The sequence below is a fragment of the Saimiri boliviensis genome, chromosome 13 (assembly GCF_048565385.1).
Source record: "Saimiri boliviensis isolate mSaiBol1 chromosome 13, mSaiBol1.pri, whole genome shotgun sequence".
NCBI lineage: Eukaryota > Metazoa > Chordata > Mammalia > Primates > Cebidae > Saimiri > Saimiri boliviensis.
The window spans coordinates 27,675,551-27,687,390 of record NC_133461.1 but is presented as its reverse complement, the minus strand read 5'-3'; the positions used below and the strand labels follow the sequence as shown (position 1 = coordinate 27,687,390).

The 11,840-nt window shown below is 44.2% G+C and overlaps 1 protein-coding gene across 3 annotated transcripts in view; it reads left to right on the top strand.

The window, feature by feature from the left end:
* Positions 1-9,383: 9,383 nt before the first annotated feature.
* ME2 (malic enzyme 2) overlaps positions 9,384-11,840 on the top strand; it is a 64,490-nt gene continuing 62,033 nt past the window's right edge. Inside the window, exon 1 of one of the 3 annotated variants that reach the window (XM_074383429.1) lies at positions 9,384-9,611. The gene's annotated coding sequence lies outside the window, so the exon portion shown is untranslated. Of the gene's footprint in view, positions 9,612-9,641; positions 9,967-11,840 lie in introns of those variants that run through there. The other 2 variants (XM_003926065.4, XM_010336804.3) reach the window with 2 other exon arrangements.

Genomic DNA, 11,840 nt, shown 5'->3' with positions numbered 1-11,840 from the left:
GTCTTTTTTGTTCCTATATCCCAACTACCTTTTCTCAGCAGGAATTTAATACAAAAAAATAAATGATGTCCTGAGGAATGCTTGATCAATGCACAACATCAAACAGTGGTTCTCTCTCTGTTTTTTTTTTTGGGGGGGGGACAGAGTCTCGCTCTGTCTCCCAGGCTGGAGTGAAGTGGCACCATCTCAGCTCACTTGCAACCTTCACCTTTCAGGTTCAAGCAATTCTCCTCCCTCAGCCTCCTGAGTAACTGGGACTACAGGTGCATGCTGCCATGTCTGGCTAATTTTTTTTATTTTAATAGATACTGGGTTTTACCATGTAGCCCAGGCTGGTCGAAAACTCCTGAGCTCAGGCAATCCACCTGCCTTGACCTCCCAAAGTGTTGGGATTATAGGTGTGAGCCACTGTGCCCAGCAAAACAGTAGTTCTTAGTTTTAGTGTGTGTCCAGATCACTTGGAGCTTGTTAAAAGAAAGACCCTTGGGTCTCAACCCTGGAGTCTCTGATTTAGCGGCTGAGGGGTAGGGCCTGAGAATTTACATTTCTAACAAGTTCCCGGTGATGATGATGATGATGATGGCCTCCAACCACACTGTGAGAACTCCTGCATTAGATGTCAACGCTGAGTGACTTGCACAGTGAAACAGTTTTATCCTTTAATCAAGCATATGTGAGGACTTAGGAATATAGGAAGAAATCCTTTTTATAAATCTCTACTCTCATGGAGTTTCTAATATATGCTGTATAAAAAGTACGTAAAACAGAAATACATTAGAACTATTAAGAAACTCAGCAACCAACAGAATGGAAAAAAATGTTTGCAATCTTCTCATCAGACAAAGGGCTGATATCCAGAATCTGCAAAGAACTAAAACAGATTTACAAGAAAAAAACAAACAAGCCCATTCAAAAGTGGGTGAAGGATATGAACAGACACTACAAAAGAAGACATACATGAGGCCAACAAACATATGAAAAAATGCTCATCATCACTGGTCATTAGAGAAATGCAAATCAAAACTACATTGAGATACCATCTCACGCCAGTTAGAATAGTGATCATTAAAAAGTGTGGAGACAACATGCTGGAGAGGATGTAGAGAAATAAGAACACTTTTACACTGTTGGTGGAAGTGTAAATTAGTTCAACCTTTGTGGAAGACAGTGTGGCAATTCCTCAAGGTCCTAGAAATAGAAATTCCATTTGACCCAGCAATCCCATTACTGGGTATATGGAATATACCATATACCAAAGGATTATATACCTTTTATATATAATCCATTTATATATATATATGGAATATACCATTTATATCCAAAGGATTATAAATCATTTTATTATAAAGACTCATGCACATGTATGTTCATTGAAGCACTGTTTACAATAGCAAAGACCTGGAACCAACCCAAATGCGCATCGATGATAGACTGAACAGGGAAAATGTGGCACATATACACCATGGAATATTATGCAGCCATCAAAAATGATGAGTTCATGTCCTTTGTAGGGACATGGATGAACCTGGAAACCATCATTCTCAGCAAACTGACACAAGAACAGAAAATCAAACACCACATGTTCTCACTTATAGGCAGGTGTTGAACAATGAGAACACATGGACACAGGGAGGAGAGCATCACACACTGCGGTCTGTTGGGGGGAAATAGGAGAGGGAGAGCGGGGGTTGGGGAGTTAGGGAGAGAGAGTGTAAGGAGAAATGCCAGATATACGTGATGCAGAGGAAGGGGCAGCAAATCACACTGCCACGTGTGTACCTATGCAACAATCTTGCATGTTCTTCACATGTACCCCAAAACCTAAAATGCAATTAAAAGAAAAAAGAAACATGAGTGTTGGAGACCCACATTAGAACATTCTTATTTTATCGGCATAAGGTAGGCATCAATTTGTTTAAAGCTCCCTGGAGACTCCAGTGTGCATTTACATACTATTACACCAGTGTCCACTGAAGAGGTGAGATTAGAATTTGTCCTTGAGTTATGAAGCAGTGTTTGGTTGACAGCTTACAGTGGGGAAGACTTTCCCAGTTTGGGGAGTTGGGTGACATAATGCTCCAAGCTTACTTTCAGGTTTTTCCAAGATACTGAACTGTATATAAAAATATTTTAAAATACTCATTCTGTGCAGTGTAGTTTGTATCCTCTTTCCACTTATTAGTGGTACCCTTGGATGAATCAACCTCTAAGTACTCAGTTTTCCCACATGTAAACTGGAGATAGTAATTATACCTACCAGGTGGGTATGGTGGCTCATGCCTGTAAACTCAGCACTCTGGGAGGTCAGGTGGGAGAATAGCTTAAGATCAAGAGTACAGAAGCAGCCTGAGCAACATAGTGAGACCTTGTCTCTACTAAAAATAAAAATCATTAGCTGGTTGTAGTGGTGCAAGCCAGTAGTCCCAGCTACTTGGGATGTTGAGGTGGGAGGATTGCTTAATCTGGGAGATCAAGGCTGCAATGAGCTACAATGACCTAGAGAAAGTCATCCAGCATTCCAGCCTGGGTGACAGAGCAAAAAACGCTATCTCAACAACAACAAAAACGGGTGAAACAGCGGCTCATGCTTGTAATCCCAATGCTTTGTGAGGCCAAGATGGGAGGATTCCTTGAGGTCAGGAGTTCAAGATCAGCCTGGGCAACATGGCAGCATTCCCTATCTCTAATATAAAATGAAATAAAAAAAGAAACAGAAATAATTATATTTACTTGCTAGTGTTGTTAGGACAATTAAATAATTTCAATATATACCTGAGGTGGGCCAGGTGCAGTGGCTTATGCCTGTAATCCTAGCACTTTGGGAGGAAAGGCCACCTGAAGTCAGGAGTTCAAGACCAGCCTGGTCAACATGGTAAAACCCCATCTCTAATAAAATTACAGTAGTTATCCGGGTGTGGTGGTACATGCCTATAATTTCAGCTACTCAGGAGGCTGAGGCAGAAGAATTGCTTGAACCTGGGAGATGGAGGTTGCAGTGAGCCAAGATCATACCATTTCACTCCAGCCTGGGCAACAGAGTGAGATCCTGTCTCGAAAAAAAAAAAAAAAAAAGGTAAAAACAGATAAAATACATTAGCTGCCTTAAAGCAACTTTAGCAAACAGTAAGTGCTCAACGAATGGTAATTATTATTTATTGAATATCATCTACATGCTAGGCAGGTAGCCTGCATGAGAATACTTTGTTTGCATCTGTATCCTTTTAAACTTTGCAAAAATTCTTGCATATTTTTTGTCTCATTCCTCTCTTCAATGCCCTTGAGATAGGTAGGGAAAGTTTAACTGTGTCCATGTACCAGGAGAAAAAGACATCCAGCCTTCTATTAAAACAGTGTGAGATCTAGCCCTAGATTTCAAGTATTCCATACTCCCAAAGTGTGCTTTTTCCTTCGATGTAAATAAGTAAATGAACAAAATAAAACAAAGCAAAAAGTTTTGAAGAACTGAGGCATTTTCACACCCCGCCCCATACCTCCACCCAATAGGAATTCTAATAACCTTCCATCATTCCCTGATTATCCATAATTGGGATGTCTTAATTTATAGATAACTTATACTCTGCTTGGAGTTATATTTCTTGTTCAGCCATATTTCTAGTTGAAAATTGTTAGGTTTTACCTTAATTTACTGGAGAGACTCTGCGTTTAGAAGAGATTCTTTCCTTCTCTCAAAGAATATCCAGAAAATGATTGAGCCATGTTTAGCCTTAAATCCTGCTCTTGTATTTTTGTGAAATAAGCCCCTATTTGTATAAATCAACTCTAATTGGGTTTTCTGTTGCTTGCAGCTAAAAATAATTTCTAACGGTTACCGTTAAAATGCACAAAAATCTTGTTCCTGTCATAAGATCTTCATCTACACTTCCTTCTTGAGAATAGCTCATTATCTCTTATTAGGTCAAATTGAGGATGTCTTTTTTTTTTTTTTTTTTGAGACGGAGTTTCGCTCTTGTTACCCAGGCTGGAGTGCAATGGCGCGATCTCGGCTCACCGCAACCTCCGCCTCCTGGGCTCAGGCAATTCTCCTGCCTCAGCCTCCTAAGTAGCTGGGATTACAGGCACGCACCACCATGCCCAGCTAACTTTTTGTATTTTTAGTAGAGACGGGGTTTCACCTTGTTGACCAGGATGGTCTCGATCTCTCGACCTCGTGATCCACCCGCCTCGGCCTCCCAAAGTGCTGGGATTACAGGCTTGAGCCACTGCGCCCGGCCGAGGATGTCAAGTACAAACTACTAGTAGTAGAATAGTAGCAATAGTAGTAAGGATAATCATAATACTGTTTTGGTTCTGTGTGCCCCGACCTACTGTATGAGATATTAGACCTTCATATTCATTTTTTAAAAATTCTATACTTGAAAAATAACTACACACTTACATTATTTCTGGAGACCTAGGGATGTATATAATTCCCCTTGTGCTTTTAAGCATTAACTAGTGAAACATCTTAGTGTCTCACTATAACTATTACTGGATCAAAGTAACACTTTTTTTTTTTTTTTTTTGAAACAGTCTCACTCTGTCAGGCTGGAGTACAGTGGTGCAATCTTTTCTCACTGCAGCCTCCACCTCCCAGGTTCAAGCAATTCTCTCACTTCAGCCTCCCAAGTAGCTGGGATTACAGGCACACACCACCACGCTCGGCTAATTTTTTTGTGTGTGTGTGTGTTTTAGTAGAGATGGGGTTTCACCATGTTGTCCAAGCTGATCTTGAATTCCTGAGCTTAGGCAATCCACTCGCCTCAGCCTCCCAAAGTACTAGGATTATAGGCGTGAGCCACCATGTCCAGTATTTTTGTTTTGTTTTGTTTTGTTTTTGACACAGGGTCTCATGTTGTCACCCAGGCTGGAGTGCAGTGATGCAATCTCAGCTCAGTGCAACCACCACCTCCTGGGCTCAAGTAATCTCCCACCTCAGCCTCTCAAGTAGCTAGGACTACAGGCATGCACCATCAGGCCTAATTTTTTTTTTTTTTTTTTTTTTTTTTTTTTTTTTTTTTTGTGTAGAGATTAGATTTCACCATATCGCCCAGGCTGATCCCGAACTCCTGCGCTCAAGCAATCTGCCCACTTCCTAAAGTGCTGAGATTACAGGAGTGAGCCACCTTGCCCAGCCCAAAATAGCATAATTTAAAGATGAAATAGCTCAATTTAAGCAAGAATGCTAGACAGGTAGGGGACAAAAGGTAAATTCAAGAAAGCACAGTAGTTTTCAAAGTTTAAGATGCGTATTATGTTCAAAGTATGTGAATGACTTTCCACCCATCTGTTGTCAATCATAGAAAATTCACAACTAGTTGCAGAGTAATGACCACTTTATTTAACCAAGGCGTTATATCTGCCAGTCTAATTCTTGCCCGTAGAAACCAGCAGAGGGAAACTTCAGAAGTTTTTAGACATTATGTTTCCATTAATGATTACTCATGTTTTCCAATTACATGTGTCTTTTTCCTGCACTTTCACTGCTCAGAGCCCCAAAAATGTAATGTCACTCAGTAGATATTACATGAAAGGAACATGTTAGGTTGCTATATTAACTTTTCCAGTATGCATGTGTATGTGCTGGAGAAGAACCCAGGCTCTTCTATTCTTCTGACACCCTTAGAATATGCCCTAGCCATCAGCTTCCTTGTATGTGTTTCTAACAGGGTCACCTTAGAACAGCATGGTCCAACTGAAATATAATGCAAGCCACAAATTGGAACTACATTGTATAATTTTAAATTTTCTGTAGCCACACATAAAAAGTAAGAAGATATTTAAAAGGTAACTTTAATAATATATTGCATGAACCCAAAATATCCAGAATATTATTTCAACATGTGATCAATATTTTAAAAATCAAGATATTTCCATTCTTTACATTTTTTTGCACTGTCTGTAAATCCAATGTATATCTCAACTTAAAATAGCCCCATTGCAAATACTCAATAGCCATATGTCACTATATTGTATAGGAAAAGAACCCTGTGACATTGTGATAGAATAGGAATGTGTATTTGGGCTCTGTCCTGGTTCCTGAGAAACAGCTTCTAAATCCCTTGGAATTTCCTGAGTGACAGGAACATCTTCTGTTCTAATGAGGCAACTCTTGGTGGGCTCCTAGATAGCTTCAGGATGGGGGTTGGTTGCCAAGGGAACCAACCATGTGATTAGAGGACTGGAATTTTTAGCTCCATCCCCTGCCCCCTGACCTTCGGGGAAGGAAGAGGGGTTGAGTTGCTCTCCAATGGCCAATGATGTAATCAATCATGCCTATGTAAGGAAGCCTCCATAAAACTCCAGAAGGACAGGGTTCCTGATTGCTGAACACGTGAAGGCATTTGGAGGGTGATAAGTCAAGAGAGGGTGTGGAAGTTCCACGTCCCTTGCCACTATTCCCTATGCATCTCTTCCATCTGGCTGTTTAGTCCTTTATGACATCCTTTATAGTGTACGTAAAGTGTTTCCTTGAGTTTTGTGAGCCATCCTAGCAAATTAATACAACTCAGTGATGGGCTAATGGCAACCTGGGGCTTGTGACTGGCATCTGAAGTGGAGGGCAGTCTTGTGAGACTGAGCCTTCAACCTGTGCGATGTGACGCTATCTCCTGGTAGATAGGATCAGAATTGAGTTAAATTATAGGACCCCCAGCAGGTCACAGCTGAAGAATTGGTTGTTGGTGATGAGCAACCGGCACACATTTTGGTGACTAGAGGCGAAGTATTGTATTCTGTGGTGACTGTGTGCACAGCAGCAGAAAAAGCTAGTTCTGTTTTCACTAGAAAGTCTTTGACCAGCTGGGCACGGTGGCTCACACCTGTAATCCCAGCACTTAGAGGGGCTGAGGTGGGTGGATCACAAGGTTAAGAGTTCTAGATCAACCTGACCAACATAGCGAAACCCTGTCTCTACTAAAAAATACAAAAATTAGGTGGGCGTGGTGATGCACGTCTGTAATCCCAGCTACTCAGGAGGCAGAGGCAGGAGAATCCCTTGAATTCAGGAGGTAGAGGTTGCAGTGAGTTGAGATGGTGCCACTGCACTCCAACCTGCAGTCCAACCAGAGTAAGACTCTGTCTCAAAAAAAAAAAGAAAGAAAGTCTTTGACCAATCACTGGAAGTGGCTAAGGCTAACGAATTTGTTTTGTTTTGTTTTGATGGAGTTTTACTCTTGTTGCCCAGGCTGGAGTGAGTGCAATGGTGCGATCTTTGTTCACGCAACCTCCACCTCCCCAGTTCAAGTGATTCTCCTGCCTCAGCTTCCCAAGTAGCTGGGATTATAGGTATGTGCCACCATCCCTGGGTAATTTTTTTTTTTTTTTTTTTTTTTTTAAGGAGAGACGGGGTTTCTTCATGTTGGTCAGCCTGGTCTTGAACTCCTAACCTCAGGTGATCGGCCCATCTTGGCCTCCCAAAGTGCTGGGATTGCAGGCGTGAGCCAAAGAATCTGTTGTCAGAGCAGACCAGAAAACAGCAGTGTCTACTTCCTTGACAGTAGCAGGTATTTAATAAGGAATGAATTGACTTCAATTTAAGCAAAATAAGTTCCCTCCATGACAGCTCTCTACAACCTTCAACCTGGGATTATTCAAATGTAGGGCAAACTGTCTTTAAATTTTTTAAACTGACAAACAATAACTCTATATACTTACGGTTGGGCACGGGTGACTCATGCCTGTAATCCCAGCACTTTGGGAGTCCGAAGCGGGCAGAGGAGGCCAGAAGTTCGAGACCAGCTTGGGCAACATGGCGAGAAACCCCATCTCTACTAAAAATACAAAAACTAGCCGGGCATGGTGGCAGGCACCTGTAATCCCAGCTACTCCGGAGGCTGAGTCAGGAGAATTACCGGAACCCACAAGGCGCAGGTTGCAGTAAGTCAAGATCATGCCACTGCACTTCAGCCTGGGCAACAGAGCCAGACTCCATCTCAAAAGAAAAAAAAATGTGTATCCTATATGCAATGGGATACAATGCAATGTTTCAATATATTGTGGAATGATCAAATTAGGCCAACATATCCATCATCTCACATACTTCTTTTTGATGAGAATACTTTGAGTCTACTCTTTTAGCCATTGTGAATATACATTATGAACTATAGTCACCATGCTGTGTGGTATTTCTAAAACTTACTCCTAACTGAAACTTTTTGCCCTTTGACTAACATCTCCCCATTCCCTTTCCACCCCCTACAACCCCACAACTGTCTTTCAAAGACGAAAGGATTTCACCTCTACTAATGAAGTGCTTATATAGAAAGACACTTGTAATGTTTCGCTTCCTTCATCCAACTTGCTGCCTCTTGTAAATTTCCGGCAAGCAGGGTTACTTTAGGCCATGCATATTTATAACCTCTCTTTTCCTGCGGTGGTTATTATAGCAACCGCACCTACGGGTTATCACCTGCCACACCCTTTAACGTTCAGAGAGGGGCGGTTGCCCCAGATTTTACGTAATTGTCAAGAGTTTAGGAGGGAGCAATTCACCCTTCGCTACTTCCACTCCATCCTCTCAAGTCTACATTTCCATCACTTTTCATTTTATTCTGCCCGTCTTTTTTATCTTTTATATCTTATTTTGATATTGCCATGACCATGCCTTAAGAGTACACAAACTCATTACAGTAAATAATTTTTGGTGATAACATTTTCTGAAATAAGGGAGAGTAAATATCCGCCCATGTCACAACCGTGGGGGTGGGGGGTGCGGGGTAGGGATTTAGGAAGGCACGGTCCCTGCTGCTTTCAAGGACAAGGCAATTAAGCGTTCCGGTGCTTCTCCGAGACAGAACATTGAACATCTATTTATGGGGACTGTGACGGTGCAGGTGATTGGTAAAGTCCCCGCAGGCCAATAACCGTGCCAGCAGCCACGAGGACTGGCGAAGAATTCTGCAGAAGACTAAGTCCTGCGCACACAAAACAGCTCGGAAACTGAAAGCGTCGCTGAAGTGCGGAAGCCTCGGATTTCCTGAGTCCTCTTCCTCCTTCCTTTGCGGCCCCCTGCCCTCCGTCCTCCCCGTTCCTCTGTGGCTCAGACAGGACGGACCCCAGTTCCCAGCTTTCCTGGCCTCCGCGGGTTCGGAGACTGGGACCCCTGGGCCGGGAGTGCGGGGGGGCGCGGTCGGCCAGTCCCGGCTTCCTTCAGGCCGCGGCGGAGCTCCTCCTCCTCTGCACCGCAGTTTTCACACCCTCAGCATCGCGTCCACGAGGGCGCCCATCCCGTCTCAGCGCGGTAGCCTCCAGGAGCCGGGCTGAGGGAGGCGCGAAAGGGAGGAATCCCGACGCCAGCCGCTAAGCCTCCAGGCGGAGCCCGCCCCTCCGGCCTGTTCCTGCCTCCCATTGGCCCCCGCGCCGGTCCGTCTCCGCCGTGGGCCGCGCCCGCCCGGCCCCAGTCCATCCCGGCTCCTCGCGCCCTACCCTCACCCGGCCGCCCTCCAGGCTGCCTCCGCTTGTGGGGCGGCCCGTGCGAGCCTGAGCTGGCGCCGGCTCCGGAAGGCTCGCAGAAGGGGAGGGCCGGGCGGCGCGGGAGCTGAGCATCGCCAGGGCGGGCTGTAGGGCGCGGCCTCTCCGCCAGCAGCACCACCTGTCGCGGCGCGAGACCTCTGGTAAGGCCCGGAGCGGCGGGGCCCGGGCGCGGGTCCGGGAGGGGAGCTGGCGCCGGCCTTCCCCGGCCCGGCTTCCTGCCTCCGCGCGTGCGGCCCGCGCCGGTCCTGGCCTGGCAGTGGGGGCTCGGGGAGGGAAGGAGGCCCGCGGAGTCCGCGCTGAGGGCGAGGGACCGGCTGCGTCGCGGCGACTCGGGGTTCCAGCGGCCGCGGCGCGATTTCCCGGTTCCTCCGCCCGCCGGTGCCGGAGCGCCCCCCTTCCGCCCGGGAGCGAGGCCCTGGGCTTCCCAAACGCCGACATCTTTCTCGCTGCTTCTGCCCCCCCGCACAGTAGGACTTTCGTGGCCAGAACCCCCTGGTACGTCTGTCTCCTGTATTCACCCGGGCTGGGTTAGCGGCAGGAGTTAGGCTGTGTGTGTGGCTCCTCCCTTTAAAAAAAGACTTGCTCCGGGCTGGAGAGATCTAAGATTGGACCGGTTCCGTCCATTCAAATGAAATGCCGTCTGTGGACCGGGATTGGCAGGTGTTTCTTAAACGCTGGCGATAACTTTCTGCAGGTGGTATTACCTAAGGTGGTCCTAGGTTTCGACTTTCTTTTTTGGTTCCGGAGATAATTCTAGAAAATACATGTTGCTTGTGGTGATAAGAGTGATCAAATTACAGCCCTCAACAGAAGTGCTTCCTTACAAAGACGTTTTATCATCTCCTTTCTGTGGATTTATCTTCCTAATGCTTGTGGCCATCACCTCTAAGCAAAGCGGTTAATACCATTGCTATTTCTGTTAGTGTTGCAATTGATAACGATAACAATAGAAGCACATATTAATTGCTAGTGACAGGCAGAGCGCTAGTTTCTACACGGATTATCTCAAAATAACCTTTTAAGTTTGGATACTGTTGCTGTCTCCAGTTTACAAACTAGGAATCTAAGGTTTAGGACAGTTAAGTAACTTGCCCAAGATCACAGTTTTAAAGTGACAAAGCCTAGATTCAAACTCAAGTGGTCTAACTTAATAGGTGCATCCTGCAACCCCACTCCCGCATGTTGTTAAGCTAATTGTGATGTATCTGTAATTTTGATTTTCAATTTACAGGTACTCAGTTAGATGAAAGAAACAGTTGTTTTTTTAAAAACATACCTATAAGCTGGACTCAGTGGCTGTGATCTGTAATCCCAGCACTTTGGAAGGCCAATGCGGGTGGATCACCTGAGGTCAGCTAATTTTTATATTTTTAATAGGGACAGGGTTTCACCATGTTGGCCACGCAGGTCTCGAACTCCTGACCTCAAGTGATCTACCCACCTTGACCTTCCAGAGTGCTGGGATTATAGGCGTGAGCGACAGCACCCGGCTCCTAATAAGACTTTATCATGCATTAATAGGAAATGTTGGGCTAGGCTTCTGTAGAAATATATTCTCTTGAGAATAATGTATTGCTGCTTAATAGCTATTCCTGAGAAGAGCTGCTTATGTGACACCCTTAGAGGGTGTTTATGTTTTTGTCTTTTAATATATTTGTGAAAACACAAAATATTCATAAAGAAGAAAACACATTTACTATTTGGAAACTTATTTTGTAAAATTAAAAACTTCCAGCTATATATGTATGCTTTGTATATTAAGTTTAAAATTCTGATTTATTTTGGTGAATTTCTGACAAACTAGACATATTTTATTTTCTTTAAGATGGAGTTTTGCTGTTGTTGCCCAGGCTGGAGTGCAACGGCGATCTCGGCTCACTGCAACCTCTGCCTCCCACGTTCAAACTATTCTCCTGTTTCAGCCTCCTGAGTAGCAGGGACTACAGGGCCCACCACCACGCCTTCCTAATTTTTTTTATTTTTAGTAGAGATGGGGTTTTAGCCTGTTTGTCAGGCTGGTCTCGAACTCCTGACCTTAGGTGATTCACCTGCTTTGGCCTCCCAAAATGTTGGGATTACAGGCTCAGTGAACCACTGTGTCCCCCAAACTAGCTATATTTTAAAACACAAATAACGTTAAAAACCTGTATTTACTAAGGATTAGTGATAGAGGACAAAATTCACACCAAATGAGTTACATTGACTTTATAAAAAGATAACTTTTATTAGAAGTTAACTATTTTATTCGAAAGTTACCATTTTGACTTTATGGCTGCATATGATACCTCCTTTGATCAATATGTACAAATTTCAAAAGTGATGAAAAATATGTTGATTCTGTATATACTTGTTGAAGATGACATTTGATG